Raw genomic sequence first — 23,498 nt, 5'->3', positions numbered from 1 at the left:
CCTCTGGATCCAAAATAGTAGTGCCCTGTGAGTAGGATATAATACTAAGGCTTAATGGCTAGGAGGGAGGATCTATTGAAACTCTGGATTGAAGGCACTGTGTGCTGTAACTATAGGGAGTTAAAAAGGAATAAAAACATTTGTTCTCTGACAACAATGAACTTACAGACAACATGCTCAAAATAAGTAACTGTGATATAAAATGACAAACATTTTTTTAAAAATGCACGTACACACACATTTCTGTCATGCATTCCCAAACTTACATTTCAATTGTGTGGTTGCTAAGTGTCCACATTGCCAGATAGATTGGTGTATCACCAAGTAAAGTAGAAGAGTCAAGCTGAGAAGACAGGTCTGGAAGAGGTAGCATTTACTAGCTGTGTGACCTATGTTAAGTTGTATGGCCTCTCTGAGCCTCCATTTTTCATCTGTGAAAAGGAGTAAATGTCTACCTCTTGAGTGGGTTATAGAGAGAAGAATGAGGTAACATGTGGAAGAGCCTAGCAGAGAGCGCTCTGTAACCACTCATTCTCTTTCCACATTGCATTTTACTTTGATTTCTGACTGCCAGCTCATGGTAAAGCCTGCACCTTCTTAACAGTTCTGCTTCTTAGATACCAAGACTAAAAAACAAAACAAAACAAAAAAAACAAAAGCTTCTTTCTGATTGCCATATACCAAGCGACTCTATATACTGTTCACTACAAAAACATGAAGCCATACACACAAGTAACAAGGAAGTAGCATTAAATATATTACTAATGAGAGCTATTCAGATGTATGTATAAATACTTAGCTATTTAAAAGATACAAAGGGCAATGAATATAAAGGAGAGGAGGTTTCTGGGAAGATTGTAGAATTAGAAGATGTAACTTGAAAAGGTGTTATGAGTAAGATCTGACTAAGCAAAAATTTTATAAAGCTAAGTCTTTTATTATGATATAATACACACTTAAAAAAGAAAATTTGGAAAGCATGGAAATACAAAAGGAAAATCCACAAAGCCAGCCATAAACTCATATCATATATAAACTCTGTTAACATTTGGGGTTTCCTTCCAATGTTTTTCTTCACATATAATCTATGTTTCTACCTATTTTGAATTATACTATCTATATGGCTTTGCATCTTGCTTTTTTCTCTGAGGTTGTGTAGTACGCATTTTCCATGCTAGTAAACATTTTCTGAAATCATGATTTTAGTGATTTTTAATGGCTGCCTGTTGTCCATAAGATATATGTACTATAACTCTGAATTTCACCACTTACCTATTATTAGTCCTTTATACTGAGCCCAACTTTTCAGTTTTAGCAGAATTTTAGACAATGAAAATGATGTACTTTAGTTAAAAATAACATTTTGACCAACATGACATAAACCTTACAGACCAGACAATGAGGAGAAAGAGATGAAGGGAAACAGCTCAGAATGGAAACCCAACACAGAATTATGTTATCTTTAATATGCTGTCAGATAATATAGCAATGCAATTGTACTTCTAAGTAAATTGAAAATAAGGAAGTCACAGAGCGTTTACTTACACCAAGGAATAGATAGGAATTAAACAGCGAAAATGGCTATGTTCTTTCCAAAACACTGATGAATGTGAGACTTGAACTGGCTTTTGCTGTCACAGTTCGTCTCTGGAAAGTGTCCTCTGTAATAATAAGATGCCATATTTAATAAACATCAAATGGCAGAATGACATCTGGTAATAAAACAGATAAGGAGCCCATCTCATGCACAGGTTGAGCTCAAGTGAACTCTGGCATAACTACCAAAGAGTACAAGGTGGGTAGGCAGAGGGGATAAGGACAGAAGGGAAGATTTCTTCCACTCAAAACCATACAACTCCATCTAATCAAGTCTTTCCTGGTGGTCTTCTCCAGCGGCTCCCCTCATGACTAGCGCTACACACTGTAGGCTGACACACACTGTCACTTCATGACTCAACTAACTTATAACAGGATAAGGACACTTACAAGAACAAATTCAATACTCATGATTGTCATCCCTCTATTCCTCTTTTGTAGAACATGGAGTCCCTTCTGATATTCCCCAGACCCTCCTCCTTTGTTACACCAAAACTTGAGCAACAATGGATTGTGCAATGAAGGATTATAAAATAGGAGCAGAAAATTAACTAAGGAAGAAGATGGAACCAGATTATAGGAATACATTGTACAGATAGCCTGAAGTCAGAGGTAAACAAAAGCCAAAAGACAGAAGGAAATGGGGAGGCAAAGTCAGACAAAGAATCAGAAACTAGAGAGATCAGGGCGGGATAAAACAGTAGTGCAGAAAGAAGTCAACACTTCAGGAGGACCAGGGGTCACTGCAGAGCTTCAGAGACAGAGTGTCTTAAAACTGAAGTTAGACCTGCCTCAAACGAAGGACACGTTTACTCCTCCTGATCAATCAAGATCCACAGATTGGCATCCTGGACGTAGAACCAAGAGATTAAGATGACTGCATTGGGTTTGGTAAACTAGCACCCCATTCAACTCCCTGAGTCCCAGCAACTTGTCTGCCCTTGGGGTTGGGTCCTCCTGTCCTATCTTCCCCACCTCCTATTATCCAGTGTCACATCAGGTCAGACTCCCTTTTGATTAATAGCTTTGACTCAAGCTACATTCTTCACAGGATCCTTTGGTTTCTGCTTGAAACTGATGTTCCGAAATTGCCTCCTTCACTCGTGCAAGAGACATCTCACTCCTTTCTGTGGGGAAGGGACGTGTGCAGGGCTGTAGGGAAAGAGAGCCCTGGAACAAGACCTATATGTCCTCAGCTCATGTTGGACAAGGACAGATGCCCCTTTCCATTCCTTCCCAAGGTTGAGAGTGGCAGGATGAGTTTGAGCTGCTCAAAGCCCTTCTTCCTATTTCCTCTGGATTTGAGGGAGATGGGGATACAGGAAGCAATATAGAGAAGCCAGTACCCCAGGGACATCCAAAGCCCTGAAAATTCCTTCCAAGAAACACCTCCCCTCCACCCCGACTCTGGGGCAGGACTGCATGGTTCTGCATTCCTCCCTGGGCCCGTATGCAAGGCATCAGTTTGCCTTAGCTTCTCTCTCTCCATAACCCTTTTTGGGAACTCTGAACCTGATCTGCTCATTCTTTCTCTAGCCTTTTAGTAAAAACAAGGAGCACTTTTGAGCTCTTTCTATTCCCCAAGCATAGCTGAAGCTTTCCTCCTTATTCCATATCTTTTTATTTTAAAATTTCTCATTTTGTGGATTCACAAAACATGTTTACATGTGAAAGACAACCTCAAGGGGATTCTGGCACATGTTTAAAACTCTTAAGGAGGAGTATTTACATTTGAGCATGAATAATAATGTAGTTCATATTTATTGAGTCCCTACTAGACGCCAGGAATTCCCGCTAAGTGCTTTATATTATAAATTATACACTATATATGATATCATTGATTCGTCCCAACATTTCCAACATATCATGATTCCTTCCAATACACTTCTTATTCCCATTTTACAGAAGAGAAAATTGGAGATCACAATAAGTACATGACTGAGTCAGGACTCAAGCCCAAACCCGTGTGCCCACAACATCCATGCTCTGGACAATATTCTTATGCTTTCTTGCTCTGGACAACTCTAGTATTGCTGTCTTTGGCATTTATTTGGCAAGGAGGGTGGCATTTTCCAGCATCCTGAGATGAAGACATAGCCAGAACACAATATGAGAGCTCAGTCACACAATAATTTAGCTGCTCTGAAATGGTTGTATAACATTTGCTAGACTCTACATTTCCTGACTGATCACTTTTTTAAGTGGGAATGGAAAGCAAAAAACTGTAAAATCATCCCTTGACTGCCATCTTGGGAAATAAAATGGCATTTTAAATAATCTTTCAATTTCCTTTAACGCCCTGTCATTGGAATGAAAGGTGCTGTTTCCACCAAAAAGCTCCTTTCACTTCACTGCCCCTCTCAAGATCAGCTTTCTTGTCTCTTACATATAAAATTGACACAACAAATAACAAGCGTTGGAGAGGATGTGGAGCAAAGGGAGCCCTCATACCCTGCTGGTGGGAGTGCAAACTGGTGCAGCCACTATGGAAAACAGTATGGAGATTTCTCAAAAAATTAAAAAAAAAAAATACCATATGACCTAGCTATTCCACTACTGGGTATTTATCCAAAGAATATGAAATCAACAATTCAAGAGATTTATGCTTCCCTATGTTGGTTAAGGCATTATTCACAATGGCCAAGACGTGGAAGCAACCCAAGTGCCCAAAATACTACTCAGCCATAAAAATGCAAAATCGTGCCATTTCTGACAACATGGATGGACCTCAAGAGTACTATGCTAAACAAAATAAGTCAGACAGAGAAATACAAATACCACGTGATTTCACTCATATGTGGAAGATAAACAAAAACAAGGAAAAGGAGAACAGATCAGTGGTTACCAGAGGAGGAGGGGGTAGGGGGAGCACAGAAGGAGTAAAGAGGCACATATGTATGGTGACAGATAAAAACTAGACTATTAGGGGCTGCCCCAGAGACAGTGGTTACGTTCACCCGCTCTGTTTCGGCGGCCCTGGGTTTGCCAGTTTGGGTCCCAGGTGTGGACCTAGCACCGCCCATCAAGCCATGCTGTGGTGGCATCCCACATAAAATAGAGGAGAATTGGCACAGATGTTAGCTCAGTGACAATCTTCCATACACAAAAAGAACCAAAAACTAGACTATTGGCAGTGAGCACAATACAGACTATACAGAAACTAACATGTAATAATGTACACCTGAAATTTACACAGTGCTATAAGCCAATATGACCTCAATAAAAAAAATGATACTAAACCACTTGGCTGGACCTCAGGACTCTACAAGCTCCTCCCGCAGCCTTCGTTGCCTTTCTCTCTACTTTTGAGTTCTCACTGTTCCTGGGGTGCCTGCCGTCCCTCACGCACAGCTCGTTTCCTGCTTCTGCCCTGGCAGAACCTCCCACAGCAAGGACCACTTCACTCCTCTCCTCCACCACCCCTTCCCCGTCCACTCTTATCAGTCCCTCACTCAGCACCCTCCTCAGTCATACTTACTTCATCAGTGTGCTACTTTGTAAACAGTCCAAAGCCCATTTTATATACATGGATTGTGTGTCTCTCCAGCCAGAAAGTAAGGTCTTCGGGGATAAAGATTATATTTTTCATATAATGCAAGAGTTAACTGCACGGACACTGGCTTCAGGAAATAGAGATTGTTCAGTGCCTGGCACAAGGAAGCATCCATGTATTATAACTTCCGTATTAATATTAACAATTCTTGTTCTTTGTGCTCTGTTCATAGAAACATATATACATATTTAAAAGATGTTGAGATATCATGTAAACTCCAGTATCCAGGGCACAGGGTGAGACAGGAAGCCAGAGAAGACTAGTTCACTTTAGAGTAGTAATTCTCAACTGGGGACAAATATCTGGAGACATTTTTAGTTGTCTCAACTTTGGAGGTTCGGGAATATTACTGGCATCCAGTGAATAGAGGCTAGGAAGGCTACTAAAACCTCCTGAAATGCACAGGGGAGCCCTCCACAACAAGGAACTATCCATTTCAAAACATCCGTAGTGCTGAGGTCAAAAACCTTAGTTCAGAAAAAACAGAGTTGTCCTGAGGTCAGGTTAGCAGCATTGCCTAATTTGTTCAGGCAGTTCATTGTCTGAGGCAGAGAACACAGATTTTATTTTTAAGATTGAGAATGCCACCATTTACATATCAGTCATTTTAGCTAAATACACTGGGGCACAACTTTTTTCATCTTTACATTCAAAATCACTACCTCAACTTTTAAAATTACTTTTTATTAATTTTTCCATTTTTGTATGCAATATAATTATTTCCAGATTTTTAAATAAAATCTTTGGAATGGAAGAGACAGTAGGAATTATCTGGTCCAAACCGTTTCATTTTACACATGAAGAACCTGAGATCCAAAGTGGTCAGGGGACATTTAACAGAAGAGACAGGACTAGCTGCTAAGCCCCCTGACCAATATTCCTGTGTCCTTTGCAGTGTCACATAATGCAGCCAATATGTAAATGAGAAAGAGTAAGTTCTTCTTTGGGAGATTATTTCTTTCTGAGGACAAATTTTAGCCTTTCTATATCTATGACTGTGCTTCATAACTAGATCCACTAATCTTAAGTTACAAAATCATTGCTACAGTAATATATGATGAAACATTTGTCTTCTGAAGAAGCAAGATCAAACACTAAATTCCATTTTGGAAATGGAAATTCTAAAGCCATCTGGGGTTTTTCACTTTTAAGCTCATTCAGGTAATACATTTCAGAATATTATCATGGTTTCTTCCAATAATTATATTTTAAGCCTTTATCTTTGTTAGATATTAGTTAATATGTTCTTGGTAAATACATTATTATTATAAACATTTAGATGAGGAAATCTTAATAAAAATCTTTCAAGAACAATCTTGATAAGTATTTTTGTTCTGTGCAATAACTGTAGTTTTTTCATCATTGCCAAGGGAATTACTGGTATGGAGAGGTTAATGAACTTATTTATAATCATGCAGTATATTAGCGGCAAAGAAAGGATTAGAGTAGTCAGTTCTTTGTTTTGGTTTGGTTTTATTTTTTGTTTTGTTTTGTTTTGCAAGACAAATGCCCTTAAATTATGCATTCGATGGAATTTCCAGTTTGTTATTCAGCCTACATCACATCTGAGGAGTGTGAGCTTCTGAGCTCTCAGACAAATGTGAAAGAAATGAGTAATAAAAATCGATTTCACTGTTTCTTACTACTTACTATTGAGCTAAGTTGATTGAGCTATTTATGCTATGAAGGTTACAGATCAATTTGCACTTTACTCCTCGTCACTCAAGTTGGGACTTGCGCCATTTGTCCCAAAGAAGGCTCAGTGGAAATGCATGGAGAGGTCAGCTTGAATCGGACACGTCGACTCAAGGAACAATTCAAAACAAGGCTCCACTAATCAAGGAAAATGTCACTGGTTCCTATTTTGATTAAAAATGAGGAACAGAAAGGAGGGTGAGCAGACTGGAACTTCTTGCAATGACTCGGTTGGGATTTATAACAGAAGGAGGAAGTTACTTTCCAGAAGTTGTGTTTGAAATCTAAAGAAATGTGTTGCTGGCATATGACTACAGACAGGCTGACAGCACTATTAGAGACAGGAATGATGCGCGGAATAAATAGCCACTCAATGTAGTGACAACTTTGAGTGACAGATGAAGAATCAAAATGAACAATTTTTCTGATAACATGCCAGGAGACAAATGCCTCTTTCTTTCAGGAGAAAAAGATATATATGGCTGTGAATTCCAACAGCCTCCCATTTGGTGAACTTTTTTGCCCTTACAGAACTATAATTTGGGCCCAAAATGGAGTAATCCCCTTGTAGAAATTGTTACCTGTTCACTTCATTGAGGGTTTGCAATAGTTTATTCTGACTGTTTCTGTCCAGTTTTAACAATGTGTTTTATACTGACATTGTCCTGTCTGCTGCATAATAAGAAGTCCAAGAATAGGTTAGGTATTTCGTCGTCTTTAGGCCGAAGTCCACCGTAAGTTCAGATGTACTACTCAGGGCAAATACTCATGAGTTTTTATATCAAGAATATTTAATGTTTTAGAAGTTCTCTCCTTACAAAATAGAGAGAGAATAAACTTTTGTATCAACTTAACTTTGTCAAAAATAATTCAAGGAGGTGCTTCAGAAAAAAACTTAGAAATTATATAGTACATGTCTGTACCAGACAATCAACAAAGTCTTGCCGTTGCCAACAAAACAAACTCGAGTGAAGATTATTTAAACTTCCCCAAGAAATTTCTGGTGTGGCTCAAAGAGCAGAAAAGAAAATAATGGGCCTCTACCTCAGGCTACTCTGTATGCGGGTTCTCAGGATAATGGCAATCCCATGGTGACAGCCTTTCATCATGATGATAGATGTTTCCAGAGAGACATTTCTGTAAAGGTCCCTCTGAACTTAGGAAAGAAAATATTAATTAGATAGTATGATGTACTGTAAGCACTTTTAATTATTCTATGCCATCTGAGAAAACTCAATCTAATATCAGACCAATATTTGGCTTCAGCTAAGGATAATGGTATCTGTTTGTGTATCACAAGGATCTGTGAGTCCCAAAAAAATGAAAGAAGCTCAAGCATATTATGGAGTTATCAGTCCAGTTATGGGAAGTCTCTAGCTATACAGAAGGTAGTTTTGATAAATGGCTCTCAAGGGACCTTTTCTATTTTTCAAATTGATTGATTATGGCCATGTTAAAATGTACTGCTACTAAGGGGATTCTCACTTCTGCCCAGAAATTCCAAGAAATAAGTTGAAATGTTACTTTCATATGCTATTAAGGTCCACTATTTCTGCATTGAGGTTTCAAATTATGCATCACAGCAATTGTTGTTTCATTTAGTGAAATGGCCATAAATTCATTGTACCCAAATTTCAGTTTTGATCTTTACATAATGTGAACACTTCTCTTTGGGAAAAAACAGCAATTGGTGGTTTTTCTTTTTTGTTGTTCTTGTTTTTTGTTTTTTGTGGGCTTTTTTGAGGAACATCAGCCCTGAGCTAACATCTGCTGCCAATCCTCCTCTTTTTGCTGAGGAAGACTGGCCCTGAGCTAACATCCATGCCCATCTTCCTCTACTTTATATGTGGGACACCTACCACAGCATGGCTTGCCAAGCGGTGCCACGTCTGCACCAGGGATCCGAACAGGCAAACCCCAGGCCACTGAAGCAGAACATGTGCACTTAACCGCTGAGCCACTAGGCCGGCCCCGGTGGTTTTTCTTTTATGTTTAGTGTTCAAGATAAAAAAGCATAGAATTTATAAGGCAGAGCCCTGGCCAAAAATTCACCTCCCCATCGTCAGAACTTTCTCGTACCTTCTAACCTCCTCAGCTGCAGTGATTTCTCTTTGATCTTCCCCAGCACCCACCTCTTCCTGTTTGCTTAGCATTTGGAAGGACGGATTAGTTGACATGACAGTTCATCGTCTGACTGACCTTTGGGGCTCACTTACAGAACCTGCACCATGATGTCTTCCTCTAATAATCATGGATGTAATTTATTGAGCATTTACCAGATGCTGGGCACCATGACAAGCACTCTATATCCATCATTTAATTTAATCCTCATCACAATCCTGTGAGATATTGCTATTCCCTTTGACATATGAAGAAACTGAAGCTTAGAAAGGTTAAGGGAACAGGCAGGTAGAAGTTGCAGAGCCTAGACTCAAGCCCAGATTTTGGAAAGAAAAGGAACGAACCACTTTTTCCCTTCCCCAAGGTAGAATCTAAGAAGAACAAGGGACGGGGGTTCAGAATCGAGTTGAGTCTGTGCTAAACTAGGGGTCTGGAAGGTTCTTTCTGTGTGACTAATGCAGTGAGGCCTTAAGGGAAAGTGAGCCAGCAAAAAGACACTTCTTTTATTCTCAGCAAGCACAAAGAGAAAAGAGGATGGGAAATGAAGTGAAGGGACTAGGTTTTACAAAAATGTTGGGAATTACTGATTTTGAGAAGAGAGACACAACTTAAACTTTTTAAATTTAATTAATACTAATATGGCACAAACTGTATTTCAGATACTGCTCTATGTACTTCATAAATATTAACTCAATCCTTACAATGACTGTGAAATGGGTATACTATTATCCTCATTTCACAGATGAGGAAACTGAAATATTAAAATGTTACATTACTTGCCCAAAACAATGCTGCTAGTAAGGGACAAAATTAAGGTTTAAACCTGGGCAGTTTGGCTCCAGACTGAGCACTTAACCATTCTAATATGCGGCCCCCGGCAGTGAGGGTAATATTTTGTTCCTTTTTGTGGGCTTAGACAAGGTATTCTCAACGTGGGGGCTGAGATCCCCTGGGGCCCTCAAACATTTTTAAAAGGCTCTCAGGTTCTCTTCAAGAACTTTTTAATTTTATGTTTAGTTCTCAGCTTAAGTGAGGCTTAAGTTGTAACTGACATCATTTCCTGTTCTTTGGAAAGCTTGGTTATTAAGAGGGGCCTCATGTTAACAGGAGCCTCAGAACTTGGAGTCTGCCAGACAGAAAGAAAGGAGCAGAGGAGTTTGGGGTAGGCAACAGTATCTGAAACACCACCCACCCTCCAGATCTTCCTCAAATACTGCCACTTTCATGAAGACGTCCCCACACTCCCAACTGCATCTAGTCTCCAACAGCCTATTGTCCTTTGTGTGTCCCTCTCTTGTGATCCTTCACTCCTGATGACCAGTGTTATCATTCTCTTTACATTGACTTCCATAGTGGAACTGCCCGGAGAGTGCTGTATGGACTGCTGGTTGCGTCGATTTCCATCTCCCCTTCTTTTGTAATAGAACCTTGAATTTTAGCTGGGTGCATTGCCAGGCAGCTAAAAGACAGCATTTCCCAGTCTTCCATGCATAATAAGTGGTCCATATAACCAAGTTCTGACCAAATGAGAGGTAAGCAGAAATGTTGAATGAGACTTCCAGAAAATTTCCCTAAAAATGAAGAGTCTATGGGGAATATTGATAACAGGGGAGAGAGGCACATGTAGAGGCATGGGGTATATAGGAACCTCTGTACCTTCTGCTCAGTTGTGCTGTGATCCTAAAACTACTCTTTAAAAACAAGTCTAATAAAATTTTTTTGAAGAGATGTGTGCCCATCTCTTCCTCCTTTCCCGCTACTCGAGACACAGACGCACATGCGATGGCTAAATTCCTGAACCCATCATGCACCATGAGGTGGCCTTGGGAACAGACACCATATGCAGCAGAAGAGCAAGGGAAAAGACACGGAAGCCCTTCGCTAGCCCTGGACTCCATTCCTCTGGGCTGCTTTATTAACGAGAGGGAAATATACTCTCATTTAACTTGAGGTTGTTCTGGATTTTCCTGTGATATGCAGCTGGACTTGATCTTCAGTGGTGAAGAAGTACGGAAATGATGTTCTATTCACCCTTCATTGAAATAGGCAGCACAATCTCAACTGGGCAGGTCCAGTTGAAAAACATATTTATTGCATTGAACTTCAAAAACCACTGAAAGGGCCCAGATTCTCCGCTGAGATATTCGCCAAAGTTCCCCCTGGCCTTCTTGCCCACATCTAATTAAACTCATTCAAAACAAATTTCATAATTATTTCTTTTCAAGCTTTCTTGATTATAGGTTGCATAATAGGAAAATATTTAATTAAAATGCTTTATAAATTTTCTGTATGCTTAAATATATTTTATTAGCTTTAGAATAAAAAGTGTTCCCAAAGTGTTGTTTTCTGCCTTTGATTGAAAACATAAAATTTTAGCTTGAGGGGCCGCCTCGTGGCCGAGTGGTTGAGCTCACACGCTCCACTTCAGCGGCCCAGGGTTTCACTGGTTCAGATCCTGGGCATGGACATGGTGCCACTCATCAGGCCATGCTGAGGCGGCACCCCACGTGCCACAACTAGAAGGACCCACAACTAAAATATACAACTATGTACTGGGGGGATTTGGGGAGAAAAAGCAGAAAAAGAAAAAGAAGATTGGCAACAGTTGTTAGCTCAGGTGCCAATCTTTAAAAAAAAAAAAACTTTAGCTTTATTATTATGAATTAAATCGGCTTTGGAAAGAAGAACTAAACTGAAAACAAGCTAGCATTTACAATATGTTTTCTGTAAAAAAATTCATTCTGAGTTTCAAACTAGTGAGTTACAAGGAAACTTTTAGAAGACAACGTATTTGTAAATTGGCGGGTAAGGTTACCTATAGACATATAAATTCTAAATAGCACTACTGTAGTTTGTGGGTTTGGAACTACGAAACCTTAGGATATTTTTAATCATAACTCATTAATTGTTTTACTTTTATCAATTTTAATTAGTAAGATTTTATCCTGTTAAGCTGACTGCAATTTTAGCACTCTTACATAAAAATAATATTAAACTGAGTTTTAGATTTCCATATTTTATTTTAGATTCCATATTTTAGATTTCCATATTATACAAACAAAACTATTGTCTTTTTATATAATGTTTAGATTTCCATATTATACAAGCAATTTTATTTTATTTTAGATAAATATTTTAGATTTCCATATTATACAAGCAAAACTATTGTCTTTTTATATAATGTTTAAATATACATAATAGAATATTTGTAAAACCTCCTCATTCAAATAGAAAATGTTTATTAGTTCACTTATATTTTCTTTTGTATCTCTTATAGAATCATCTAGAAACATCTATTTTCAAGTTTTAGCCAACATTACCTAGTCTAAGCTTTAATCAATAATTATCATTATTAAAAATAACAGTAGTCAATATTTATTAAATATTTACTATATGCAAGGCACTGTTTTAAGAGCTTCACATGTTCCACAAATAGAATACTTAACCTCAAAAATGGATAAAAGGTAGAAGAACTCTGATTTAAATCCAGATCAGTCTGACTCTGAATTCAGGATCTTTCCACAGCGTCACAGTGCTGCCTTCTATTAATAACAAGACGACTATAATTCCATTCTTTTCTTCATTACCCTTTTCTTCAAGAAGGGGTTAATCACATTAGTGCCAAAAGACTTGCTAGCCAATTTCCCCAAATCCAGAGAAATTTTGTCTTACTAGCTTATAGGTAGTACACTTAATATGTCCGTGTAAGTGAGCACAATAGCTTGCATGACCCAAATATTAGGTTCTGCCTGATTTGCCTACTTTTATATAAATGGGAAAACAAATTACTTCATTACGTATAGACTGTATCATCACTATCATTATTTATCTCTGAGCTCCCTGAGTGCTGAGGCAACAAGGCAAATATGATGGGCTGCATCATTCTTGGGTCAAGACTTCGAGGAAAACATTTTTTTCTGGCACCAAATGCTCAAATAAAAGTATTATATTGCATTTCAGAAGAAACATCATCAACAATATTTTAAACATTAGTTTCACAGCAAAAATGCAAGTGAGGGGCCAGCCCAATGGCACAGCAATTAAGTTCGCATGCATCGCTTCAGCGGCCCGGGGTTCACCGGTTTGGATCCCAGGGATGGACCTACTCACTGCTTGTCAAGCCATGCTGTGGCAGGCATCCCACATATAAAGTAGAGGTAGATGGGCACAGATGTTAGCTCAGGGCCAGTCTTCCTCAGCATAAAGAGGATTGGCGGCAGATGTTAGCTCAGGGCTAATCTTCCTCCAAAATAAATAAATTAATTAAATAAAACACTTTAAAAAAAAAAAGACAAACTGACATTATCTGTCCAGCTTTTGGATCACACCTCTATGAAGGCCAATAAGGCAACAGTAAGGTATAGATAATTCAACAATAGTAATTTTTTGCACTCATCACAGTAATATCTACAAATATTCTATAGGAATAAAACGTTCACTTAGCTAACAGTTCCACTCTCTGTATAAGATGCAGAAAGATCAAGTCAACCCAGTCAAGCCATAAAATAAGGTGATCATGCAGAATCTTTCCATGATGCCTGCTATACAAATTAGCTCAGCTCTTCTTTGAGTTGTCTGATACAGCACAAAATTACACAAAGTCTGTATTCAATCCTCCCTTTGAGCTCAAAAGCCTTATCAGCTATTATACATCTAAACAAAGCATTCTTTTGCCACCCTGCAACATCTTCCCTTCATATAGCTGACTCCCCTAAATATATAAGTACAAAATCGTTATGTCTATACGTCCATTGGTTCTTGCTAGCCCCCAGCTCCTCCCTAGGCTGGAATCCCAGAGACAGGCAGCTCTAAAGAACGTGCAGGGTAAAGCCACCTGAGTTGACCTAGTGTGTTCAAAGTGCTTCAGCAGCAGCCCATGAGGGCACGCAGGCACCATCCTCATACGTGCTGGTGCTAAGAGCTGCCTTTCCCTGAGCATTCGCTTTGTGAATGAGGTCACTTTAATAGACACAATGGAAGTGATGTGATGAAGAGATGTGGTCCTTTTCTTCATTAAGACATCATGTAAAACACAGAATTGATATGTTCCCTCGTGAGGAGTCTTAATTAGACATTTTCAATTCATAGTTATCATTACACATTCAAAGATAATCAGCAGCAGAAGATTTACCTTGGATATACTGAGGCAAAAAGGAAAAGCAGAGCAGAGCAAATTGCTTACCTAGTTCACAAAGGTACTGAGAAGCGTACTGCTTCTAAAGCACTTGGACTGAAGACACAAAGCATTATCTTCTTACCACGACACTGTAACAGACGTCCATATGGTCCCATCTTCCATTAATTGCACTTAGACGTTGTATGCATTTGGTGATTATGATAATGGGTGTTGTGATTATAAGATCCCCTCCATTGGGCATTTGTCCATGAATAAAATTGTCTTCATCCTATAGGAGAAAATGTTTCTCAGCTTGAAATAATTTAATTTTGTCATCAGTGGGTTATAAACAGTGCCTTAGGCTTGTGGTGTGCAAAAATGTCTTTGAGTTAAGCGCCTGTCTTAAGAGGTTTCTTTAAAAAAAGAGAATGAAGCCTCCATTTGTACCACATGAGCCTATTTTATCTTTTATCTAGACTGTGTTACCAGTTCAGATCCTTTGCTGTTGGGTGAATTGAGTTTACGGGTAGATAAAACAAAGCTATAGTTACACTATGTAAACTGATCTGGAAAAAAAATTTAACAGGCAGTTTACCTACCATGACATCGTACGAAGTCCTTGTGTTCATTTTATTTAGTTCTAGAAATCTCATATAATTCATACTCAGCATGAATGTGTGAATTTTTAAATGACTTTTGTAATTAAATTGGGGTTATTTGAGAACAATAAAGAATCAAAAGTTCATAAAGCTTGTTATCTAAGTCTCAGATTGTGAAGTAAATAGAAAGGTCAAGTTTTCAGTGCTGCATTTTTTTTTTACCTGTTAATGAGGGGAAAAAATTGCAATATTTTGTGACTTTGCAATTTTCCTATTAAATTTTTTATTAAAATCTGAAAATTTAAGTTAAAAATCTCCCCTACTTACAGGACTAATTTCCCTATGAGAAATACAAACCATTCAAGGTTTTCATCTCTACCTTATATTACTGTTAAATTATTTCTGTATGAACATTGAGTATTTAGCAGCAATTGTCTACCCCAGTGCCACAGACACTCTCATAAGAGTTTGAGAGGTGAATTTAGGTCCCCCTTTCAACATAGCGGGTATCAATGTAGCCCCACATAATTCAACAAAAGACTGATGTAAAAGCTCCTTGAATTCTTTTCTCAGCCACTTTTGAAAAGTGGAAGTCAGACCCTTCGGAAAAGATCATCCATTATCTTTGTATTGTAAGCAAAAGGCAGATAAAGAAACTCACATAGCTCTCTCTTCACCCATCAAAAATGAAATGAGCCAGGGCTGCCAGGTAGCGAAGCTGTTAGGTTCCTGCGCTCCACTTTGGCAGCCCAAGGTCCGCCGGTTTGGATCCCAGGGAGGGACCTATGCACCACTCATCAAGCCATGCTGTGGCGGTGTCCTACATATAAAATAGAGGAAGATGGGCACAGATGTTAGCTCAGTGCCAAACTTCCTCAGCAAAAAGAGAAGGATTGGCGCTGGATATTAGCTCAGGGCTAATCTTCCTCAAAAAAAAAAAAAAAGGACGAGAGATTGAGAAGATTGATATCATCTACAGTCTGTTCCATTTTCCTCAAAATAAAAAAACGCAGTCACTCAAAATGAGAAAAAAAGTAAATTCCTATTACTTTCCTACAAACTGGCACAGTACAAAAGGACTGCAGAAGACTTTTTTGGAAAAATATTTGCATAAATCCAATAAGATTGTTCCAAAGGATTGGATAAATTTGGAAAACTCAAACTAATGCAATAATTAAAATATGTAAGACCTTGACAAATGTGTAACTATTTGAGGACAGATACTTAGATTTTCCAGTAACAGAGTGGCATCTTTGCCTAAAAGTTCTTTTTTTACCTCAATTAGGTAAGTATTTGGAAAGTCTAATTGTTCTGTGGGAGACTGGGGTGGAATCCCAAGGTTGGATTGGAGAAAAGAAATTAAAGATGTGTAGGGACTGGGGCCGGCCCGATAGCATAGTGGTTAAGTTAGCACACTCTGCTTTAGTGGCCAGGGTTTCACATGTTCAGATCCCAGGCAAGGACTTAACACTGCTTGTCAAGCCACGCTGTGGTGGCATCCCACAAGAATGGAGGAAGATTGGCACAGATGTTAGCTTAGCAACAATCTCCCTCCAGCAAAAAGAGGAGGATTGGCAACAGGTGTTAGCTCAGGGCCAATCTTCCTCACACACATACACACACACAAAGAAATAAATGTTGGAGGACAAATGCTCATTTCATTCAAAAACCCTTGACCTGTGTACCATTCCATGTGGGATGTGGGTACTGGTAATGGTTATCATTTATCTCTCACTTCTTTTCAAAACATAGACCATACTGTCATTCTTATAAAATTTCTTTATAGCTGTAGGATCTCCATCCTGTTTTGCCTTTCAGTTAACTCAGTTTTATTATTTACTATAGGTGGATCTATAACTCATGAAACACTTCATCCTTTATATTATTCTCTTATTTTTACCTTTACCTCCTATACTCAATTTTACTTAAAATCCATTCTTCCAAGCTTGTGCTTACATAGATGCCCACAGGCCTGGCTAACCAACTGATGCTATTGCATTGCTGCAGAAAGTAGGCTTTATAATTTATGTAGATTTCAAATCATAGAAATAAAGATTGTTTCACTTCTGGAAGGATCAATCAGTGCAGTCCTTACACATCATGTTTAATGAAAATGAAAGCTCCTATCATTTAAAATGAATAAAGTGAGCTTGGAATCTCAGACTAATTTCTTACCCATGAAAACAGACCACCATGATATGGAAATTTAAGAAAATGATTCAGAAATGACTATTTGATATTAATTTTAATTTTATACTGTAATCAACCATTCATAATTTATTTTCAGATTTTTAATCTTCTACAATGTGTTCCATAGGAATGTTGCACCATTTGGATAGAAAGCAAACAAAAGTATGGTTTTGTCAAATTACTCAATTAATTTTAGCACCACAGATAAAGAACCAATGGTGAAAAAGGAGATAAACTTCAGTATCTACTGGTATACTTCTGTTACATTCACCATCAATTATTTCAGTCTTCATTAATTAGTTATATGAGACACAAACATGTGTTCTTCAAGGAGTTGGCCTCATTATAATTAAAGTATGACTTCATAGGGATCTACTCAGCATATTATGTAACTCACATACAGGATACTTTGTAATCTCTCCACTCTTTATTATAATTTCACTATATTCTTACACTGGGATCTCATTAATAATGAGATGCCAATGGAATAAAGTTTTCTCAGTATAAAATAGATCATTTTTGAAACAAAGAGAAATAGAATCCTGGGACAAAGTTTGGAATAAAAGAGCATCAAACGTTATTTTTCATATGATTTAATGGCGTGGTTATCAATTTAGCTGGACACTAACAGCTTTAAACTTGATGGCAAGTAATTCTTATTCAGCTCTTAGTGATAAGCTGGAGTCATTACCGTTTTTCCCTTTATATTAAATATACTCCAGATGTAGGTAAATGAGTTTTTAGTTTGTCTAAGCAGCCTTTTTAGCATTCAAACAATCTTAGGTCTTGCTCCAATTACTATTTAATATTGGAATCATGGCATTGTAAGTGTTATTCAGTTAACATAAAAGGCAACCAATATTTTTTAAAGGGGGGTGGTGATGGTATTTAAGCAAGTAAGACTTGTTCAGATATTTCTCAGGTCACTCTTTGAAATCTACAATCTATCCACAACATGTCTTTAGAACCCTGCCACGTCAAAACCACAATGGTCCAGGCTGCTTTGTGAGTCCTAACATCTTCCTGCACCAAAGGGAATGAAACCTTATCTAAAAGGCTGGGCTGTAACGATATCAGCCGCCCTGACTTAGGACACGGCTCCCCTGAGTCGTTTTCTCTGTTGAGCATGACACACACCGAAGGATAAACGGATGTGTAGCTTACAGGAGAGAGAGATAACTTTCAGATTGCTTAACCAAAATCTTCTCAAAAATTCTCTTCTGGAAGTTAAAATTCCTTTTTATAGTTTCAACAACCATTGATTAGTTGGAAGTTTAAGATGTTAATAAGTTTTTCCTAGAAGACCAATTAAAATGGTATTTATTTTTCCTTTTTTGCCCAACGAGCCAGAAGATAAAATGGTTCATTGCAAAACTATAAATATTGTAGACTCTTTTTCACAGAAAAATGCATTATAATCATTCTCAATCTACTTTAAATACTTTTAAAGATATATACATGATAATTCACGTTAAAAAAATACCTATGAAACCGTGTTAAAGATACACTGCATCCTGTCCCCAGAGAGAAAATGAGAATAATATCCAAACTTTGTAACTGAGTTTATAACTCCCTGCGTGTTTGGAGTTTGTCTTTGCAATTTCATTTCATGATTGATCTCCCAGCCCTGCAACCGTATCTAACCCTCCTGTGGCTGTTCCGTCTTCCTGGAATGCTCATCTTTCCTCTCTTTGAACAGTTGCTTACTTATCTCACGGGACTCGGCTTAAATATCACCTCCCCGGTCAAACCTCTCCCAGCAATTTATCCAAAGTGGGAACTCACCTTATTAGTCTCTATTTCAGCATCTTGTTTGTGTCTTTCTTAACACATACCATAATTTGTCATCTTTCTATTTAGTTGTCCTCCATCCGATTGCATGTTCCATGGGAAAGGAATCAAAATGTCTTGCTCTATACCATATCATGAGTACATATCACTGTGCCCAGCCCTTGGTAAATTCTCAATAAACATTTGTTCAGTGAATGAACTCATACCCAAAAAGAGGTCATAAGGCAAAATTATTTTATTTCTTTATGTTGGCATGCCATTTATTTTTAAATTCAAATGCTAAATTCTAAACAGTGGCCTCTTTTACTACCGTAAAAACCAAGTCCTTCCAAAGCAACATTCTATAAAATTAGTTTAAGATGTTTCAGGGACTCCCTATCACCAATAAAATGAAGTTCGAGTTCCTTAGACTGGCACATAAGGCCCCAAAAACTGGTCTCTCCCAGTGCTGCTTCCCTCCATCCCCCACTTCCCTCTTTAAGCTCTAACAATGGCAAACTGTGTCAAGCCCTACGCCTGGAACAGAGTAGACACTGCACAAATATTTGATGAATCAACTGCTGGTAGTTCTTTGCACGCACCTGCCTGTTTGGGTGGTGTCACTTGAGAAAGGAGAGCTAGCCAGAGACCAGATCTAGAAGGATCTCCCTATGACATGTCAGGGATTAAAGTCTTTAGAGCAATGGGAAGCTCTGGAGGGGCTCTGAGCAGGAGAATGACAGAAGGAAGAACGGCTCATAGAAAAATATTATGTGCACCCTTCCTGCATTGGCATAACTTAACATGTCTTTGTGTAATCAGCTCTGAGAGTAACTGAACAGCCCACCACGTGGGGCAGGGGCGGATTCTGGAAAATATTTCTAGTTGGTAGTTTCTGCTTGAGTTGCATCTTGCACACTTTCAGTTCTATCTTTTATGGAGCACATAAGTTCTGAGTAACTTCCAAAGCCACCCAAGTAAAAATAAATCAAGAAGGATTGTGTTTTACACTCCACTTGCCTGCGAGTCCTAGGCAGGATGAAAGCCAGCTTGGGGGTCCCTATCTTTCCAAGTCATTTGTCTTTGAAGTAACATTGAACTTTCAATGATTTTCATTAAGGTATATTTCCCAAAGTAAAATAAACATAAGAACAAACAAACAAACAAAAATCTCCCTGCTTGGGGACAAGTAGTTCTGAACTTTATATTACTTGCTGAAGCGTTGTAGACTGATGTAATATTTTCTAATGTCTGTGTTGGTAATGGTTACACATATTAGAATAAGAAATGCCAGGGCAAATTTTACTATTATCATCAAAGAACTCCTCATGAAGAAAGTTTTCTAAGAGTCTTTTGATAACTTTTTGATAATAAATGTGCACCAAATTAATCATGAATTGTTTATTTCCTCTGTGGTAAGGATTATTACCTGGTGCTTGGGCTGCTTTTTTCATAGCTTAGGTATTAAAACTTTTTTGTGGCAGAGTGACAGCTAGAATCAGTTTTACTCATTTGTCAAAATAATTTCAAGCGTGTGCAAAGAGGAAGGTACATTGTTCTTTAGAAAGAGCAGACGGCTACACAACGACTAGGCATTACCGTCTATTTTTTTTTCTAAGATAAATTCCTGTAACTTTCACATAATCTGAATTAAAAATCAGCTCTTTCCACAACTTCATGGAATGATCTGCAGGTGCTGACACGCTGATAGCCACTGAACTGAGAAGAACGGAGTTAACATGTCGAAACAGGTTGCATTTTGGAATAGTCTAACACCTGGGCATCAAGTTGGACATCGTATCAGTAAACCTCAGCTCCTCACACTCTGTGTTCAGGAGAGGACAGGCCTAAAAAAGAAATAAAGGCAATCAGAAGTTTGCAAGAGCAGGCCAGGCACCATCTGGTCTATGTAGGAGGACTGGTGGGGGAAAAGGAACACGATGGCATATGCTATGAAAGTACAGATTGTAAAGAAGGGTAACACCCTTGTTTTGCAGACAAGTTACTACATTTATGTTGCAAAAGAGCCCTCGAAGATTCAGGAGAAAGAAAACACTCTGGTTTCAGGTTAGCCGCGTTGCAATATTCGCTAACGCTGAAGGGGTGGGGATACGGGAGGGAATTCGCATCTGTTATAGGCCAATAGGTATAAAGAAGTGTTCATGGGGGTAAATTTCTTAACAATTGAGTACAAATCCAAGGGGAGGAACCATGTCTAAAATGTCTCCTGCATTCCCCACAGAGATGCAATGCTAGGCATGTGAGAGTGGCAGAAGCACTGTGTTTGGGACTCGGAACATCTGGGTTTAATTACCATCTGTGTTTCTGTGAGAAAGTCAACCTCTCAGCCTAACCCCTCATCTGCAGAAGAAAAAAATGGGGAGGGGGTGGTTAATGCCAGTCCAGCCTGGCTTTTCAGGACTTTTGTCAGAATTAATAGATTGATATATGTGAAGATGTACATAAACCGTAAAATGCCCCCCAGCTGGAAGGTGATGATACTATACCTGGAGCAGAAGGGCAGCAGGTGCTTGTTGATAGACTGGTTTCTTGATTAGGATTTATTCATGACTCATCGACAGAAGGATTCCTTTCCATTTACTTCAGGGTTTCTCAATCTCAGCACTACTGACATTTTGAACCAGATTAATTCCTCCCTGAGAAGTGGAGGGTGGGGGGGCGGGGGTTGCTGTGCATTGTAAGATGTTTAGAAAGGAAATATCCCACTACCTCTACACATTAGATGCCAGTAGCAGCCCCCCAGCCCCACCCGCCATGAGTTGGGACAACAGAAAATGTTTCTAGACGTTGCCAAGTGTTCCCAGGGGTCAGGGGTGGGGCAAAATTGTCTTCCAGTTGAGAACCACTGATTTAACTGAGAGGCCAATCTCACTATACTCTGAAAAAGCCATAGGAGTTTCGTATTCTCCATCCCTGAGCCATGCATGATCGCCAGCAGTCGTTATCTGTAATGACTGTAGAAGGCACCCTGCTAAGCTATTTGACTGTATTAACTCATTTAATCCTACAACAACGAGGAGGGTCAAGTAATCCTCATTTCACAGATGAAGAAATTGAGGCTTACAGGGTTGAAGCAACTTGCCCAGCTTCAAACTTAGAGTAAAGCAGAGCTTGTGTCTGGATCCTGCTGTGTAGGATTCCAGAGTCTTGGCTCTTAACCATTCCTGCTTTACTTCCTCACGTGAGGTAAGATCATCAAAATGGGCCCACTCTCTGGGGAACATGAGACAGCACTTGCAAAGGCCTACCTGACTCTAGACATCAGAAGGACAAAGCACAGCACATTCTAAGATCTGTAGCTGCTTAGCAAATATCAGTTATGTGAGCCATGGAACTAGGCAAGGCATGAAGAATCAGACATGTCTGAAGGAAGGCAGGCAGCAAGTCCTAACATATTCATGCATAATCATCATCTAATTCCATAGAAACCAGTTTTTGTGGGGAAGTTATATTTCCTTTGTAAATATTTATATTTTCTTACTTCAGTGATAGGTAAAGAGATGAAGCTGTCCAAAAGTAGGAAGAAAATTGGTAAAGATAAGTTGATTAAGGTACATATTACTTGATAGATATAAGTGCTGAAAACTTTCTATGGGTTCAATAAGCTCAGGGCACTTGCTATTATTCATTAAGCATCTACGTGGGTATGTTTCACCAGGCACTTAACAAAAAGTTAATGACCAATGACTTAATAGCTAGGATCCAGGCCCTTTTAAAATACAGATGCTGCTGCTATTTTCCAATTTCTGGACTAAAACATGTAGACAAGGTAAGGCTGAGCAATAAGTGTCAAGTCACAGAAGTCAAGAGAGGGCAAAAGAAAGCTTTAATTACAGAATGATGCATAACTTGAATCGTTCCACATGTACTGTCAATCATTAATGCCCACTGAAAGTAACCTGGGTAGCAAAGGTATTTAGTTTCTTAAGAGATCCATCACTCATGTATCATTCCTTCTCAGCTGACCATGGACAAGACTGCAACTGTTAATTTACTACAAGAAAGCCTGACTTCACTTCTCTCCGACTTCTTTTCTGCTCCCCAAAACCAACCAGAATGCCTAACTTCCACAATTTGATACACATATTTATTTCCTCAAATAATAATCTTGAATCTTGATAATGTGAGGAGCATTTCTTTCTATCAATGATAAGAACACACCAATGTTCCAACAGAGCGCAGATCTGGCACTTACCAATCAGAGGTTCAGGTTGAGCACCAGCACGCAGGGCATGGTTACAATGTTGTTCTCAGCTTCCACAGTCAGCATCACAAGCGTCCCATCAGTCCAGGCCGCCACCCTTGCACTTGAGAGACAGTCCTTGAGGAAGCGCCTGGCTCCATGCTTGCTGCCCGGAAGGCGTTCTATACATGCTCATTTTATTTTGCCATGTTGCCACCTTTCATCTGATTCAGACCAAGCCTCTGATAATGCAGGTGCCTGAATTCTGAAGGAAGCCACTGCATAAGTCAGGATTCTTTCTGTTACAAAGGACAGAAACTCAACTCAAATTTGTGTGGACAAAGCTGGGAAGTTATCTTTCCTAAATGAAAAACTCCAGGCACGAATAGAATCAAAGTACTTCAGGAGTCTGGGACACTCCCAAACCATCTGCACAGCACTTTTCAGTTATAGAAAACTCTCTCATTTATTGGATTGTTAAAAAAAACCTAAGAGGTAGTCATGACAGGTGTAACCTTCATTCTCCAGAGTCCATTAAATGATGTTTTCAAGGTCTCTCAGCTAGTTATCTGGCTGATTACTAATTGACCCCAGGTGTCCCAAGTTCGAAACACCACATTTCCCAGTATAGCATATCTTGAAAATGTTAGACAA

The sequence above is a fragment of the Equus przewalskii genome, chromosome 29 (assembly GCF_037783145.1).
Source record: "Equus przewalskii isolate Varuska chromosome 29, EquPr2, whole genome shotgun sequence".
Taxonomy (NCBI): domain Eukaryota; kingdom Metazoa; phylum Chordata; class Mammalia; order Perissodactyla; family Equidae; genus Equus; species Equus przewalskii.
Note: the sequence above shows the minus strand (reverse complement) of the source record.